The sequence below is a fragment of the Arachis ipaensis genome, chromosome B6, assembly GCF_059453495.1.
Source record: "Arachis ipaensis isolate K30076 ecotype BB chromosome B6, ASM5945349v1, whole genome shotgun sequence".
NCBI lineage: Eukaryota > Viridiplantae > Streptophyta > Magnoliopsida > Fabales > Fabaceae > Arachis > Arachis ipaensis.
This window is the reverse complement of record NC_142441.1, coordinates 137,476,427-137,479,934: the sequence shown is the minus strand read 5'-3', so window position 1 is coordinate 137,479,934 and position 3,508 is coordinate 137,476,427. Positions and strand designations below refer to the sequence as shown.

General features: G+C 43.6%; 1 non-coding gene across 1 annotated transcript; it reads left to right on the top strand.

Annotated features, from left to right (window-relative positions):
- Window positions 1-3,082: 3,082 nt before the first annotated feature.
- LOC148562876 (small nucleolar RNA R71) lies at window positions 3,083-3,190 on the top strand. Its single transcript, XR_015887626.1, has one exon. It is a non-coding gene; the product is annotated as a small nucleolar RNA R71 (small nucleolar RNA).
- Window positions 3,191-3,508: the final 318 nt, after the last annotated feature.

Sequence of the window (3,508 nt, the reverse complement as noted above, 5' to 3'; positions counted from 1 at the left end):
TTCTCTTCCATGTTTGGCAAGTTGAACGCCAACCTCACATTTTCCGGACTAAAATCTAAGTATTTCCCCCGAACCATTGTAACATAGTTCTTTGGATCCGGGTTCTTACTTTGATCATGGTTCTTGGTGATCCATGCATTGGCATAGAACTCTTGAACCATTAGGATGCCGACTTGTTGGATGGGATTTGTTAGAACTTCCCAGCCTCTTCTTTGAATTTCATGTCGGATCTCCGGATACTCATTTCTTTTGAGTTTGAAAGGGACCTCGGGGATCACCTTCTTCTTGGCCACAACATCATAGAAGTGGTCTTGATGGGCTTTGGAGATGAACCTTTCCATCTCCCATGACTCGGAGGTGGAAGCTTTTGTCTTCCCTTTTCCTTTTCTAGAGGATTCTCCGGTCTTAGGTGCCATCAATGGTAATGGAAAAACAAAAAGCTTATGCTTTTACCACACCAAACTTAGAATTTTGCTCGCCCTCGAGCAAGAGAAGAAAGAATAGATGAAGAAGAAGAAGAAATGGAGGAGAGGGAGAAGGGGTTGTGTTTCGGCCAAGAAGAGAAGAGAGGGTTGTATTGTGTGAAAATGAGGAAGAGTGGAGGGTTATATATAGGGATGGGAGGGGGTGGAGTTTCAACCATTTAGGGTGGGTTTGGGTGGGAAATTGATTTTGAATTTTGAAGGTAGTTGGAGTTTATGAGGTAGGTTTATGGGGATGAGTGGGTGGATGTGAGTGGTGAGGAGGTGATGGGGAAGAGAGATTGAGGTGATTGGTGAAGGGTTTTGGGGAAGAGTGTTTATGGGATTTTGTGAAAGAGAGTGGTGAGGGGTGAGAAGAAGTGAGTGGAGGTAGGTGGGGATTCTGTGGGGTCCACAGATCCTGAGGTGTTCAAGGATTTACAACCTTGCACCAAATTAGGCATGTAAAATGCCCTTGCACACAACTCTGGGCGTTCAGCGCCAGGTTGGTGCCCATTTTGGGCGTTCAATGCCCATTTGTTGCCCATTTCTGGCGTTGAACACCAGAACCATGCTTGTTCTGGGCGTTCAGCGCCAGCTCCTCTCCAGGGTGCAATTCTGGCGTTCAGCGCCCAGATGATGCCCATTTTGGGCGTTCAGCGCCCAGATACTGCCCATTTTGGGCGTTCAGCGCCAGAACCATGCTCTGTTCTGGCGTTGAACGCCAGGCAGATGCTTCCTCCAGGGTGTGATTTTTCTTCTGCTGTTTTTGATTCCGTTTTCAATTTTTATATTTATTTTGTGACTCCTCATGATCATGAACCTATAAAGACATATAACTAAGAAAAATATAGTTAGATAAATAGAAATTGGGTTGCCTCCCAACAAGCGCTTATTTAATGTCAATAGCTTGACAGTGGGCTCTCATGGAGCCTCACAGATGTTCAGAGCATTGTTGAGACTCCCCCAACACCAAACTTAGAGTTTGGATATGGGAGTTCAACACCAAACTTAGAGTTTGGTTGTGGCCTCCCAACACCAAACTTAGAGTCTGACTGTGGGGGCTTTGGTTGACTCTGCTTTGAGAGAAGCTTTTTCTGCTTCCTCTCCATGGATGCAGAGAGAGATCCTTGAGTTGTAAACACAAAGTTGTTCTTATTTAATTGAAGGATCAATTCTCCTCTGTCCACATCAATCACAGCTCTTGCTGTGGCTAGGAAAGGTCTTCCTAGGATGATGGATTCATCCTCTTCCTTTCCAGTATCCCGGACTATGAAATCAGCAGGGATGTAAAGGCCTTCAACCTTTACTAACACGTCCTCTACTTGTCCATAAGCCTGTTTTCTTGAATTATCTGCCATCTCTAATGAGATTCTAGCAGCTTGCACCCCATAGATTCCCAGCTTCTCTATTACAGAGAGGGGCATGAGGTTTATTCCTGAACCAAGGTCACACAGAGCCTTAAAGATCATGGTGCCTATGGTACAAGGTATTATGAACTTTCCAGGATCCTGTCTCTTCTGAGGCAATGTCAGTTGATCCAGATCACTTAGTTCATTGGTGAACAAGGGATGTTCATCTTCCCAAGTTTCAATACCAAATAATTTGGCATTCAGCTTCATGATTGCACCAAGAAACTTGGCATTTTGCTCTTCGATGACATCCTCATTCTCTTCAGAAGAGGAATACTCATCAGAGCTCATGAATGGCATAAGGAGGTTCAATGGAATCTCTATGGTCTCTAGATGAGTCTCAGATTCCTTTGGTTCCTCAGAGGGAAACTCCTTATTGATCACTGGACGTCCCAGGAGGTCTTCCCCCTTGGGATTCATGTCCTTTCCTTCCCTTACAGGTTCGGCCATGGTGCTTATGTCAATGGCCTTGCACTCTCCTTTTGGATTCTCTTCTGTATTGCTTGGGAGAGTACTAGGAGGGATTTCAGTGATCCTTTTACTCAGCTGGCCCACTTGTGCTTCCAAATTTCTAATGGAAGACCTTGTTTCATTCATGAAACTTACAGTGGCCTTGGATAGATCAGAAACTAAGTTTGCTAAATTAGAAGTATTTTGTTCAGAGTTCTCTGTCTGTTGCTGAGTGGATGATGGAAAAGGTTTATTATTGTTAAACCTGTTTCTTCCACCATTATTAAAGCCTTGTTGAGGCCTTTGATCCTTCCATGAGAGATTTGGATGATTTCTCCATGATGGGTTATAGGTGTTTCCATAAGGTTCACCTAAGTAATTCACCTCTGCTATTGCAGGGTTTTCAGGATCATAAGCTTCTTCTGCATAAGAAGCCTCTTGAGTACTGTTGGATGCAGCTTGCATTCCATTCAGACTCTGAGAAATCATATTGACTTGCTGAGTCAATATTTTGTTCTGAGCCAATATGGCATTCAGAGTATCAACTTCAAGAACTCCCTTCTTCATAGGCGTCCCATTACTCACAGGATTCCTCTCAGAAGTGTACATGAACTGGTTATTAGCAACCATATCAATGAGTTCTTGAGCTTCTGCAGGCGTTTTCTTTAGGTGAATGGATCCACCTGCAGAAGTATCCAATGACATCTTTGATAGCTCAGATAAACCATCATAGAATATATCCAGGATGGTCCATTCTGAAAGCATGTCAGAAGGACACTTTTTGGTCAGCTGCTTGTATCTTTCCCAAGCTTCATAGAGGGATTCACCTTCTTTCTGTCTGAAGGTTTGAACATCAGCTCTAAGCTTGCTCAGCTTTTGAGGAGGAAAGAACTTGGCTAAGAAAGCCGTGACCAGCTTATCCCAAGAGTTCAGGTTGTCTTTAGGTTGAGAGTCCAACCATATTCTAGCTCTGTCTCTTTCAGCAAAAGGGAAAAGCATGAGCCTGTAGACTTCAGGATCTACTTCATTAGTCTTAACAGTATCACAGATCTGCAAGAATTCAGTTAAGAACTGAAAAGGATCTTCAGGTTCTGGATCAGCTTTAACAAGAATGTCTTTTTCTCTGTCCCTGCTCATAAGAAAGAGAAGAGAAAAAGAAAAGAAGAGGAATCCTCTATGTCACAG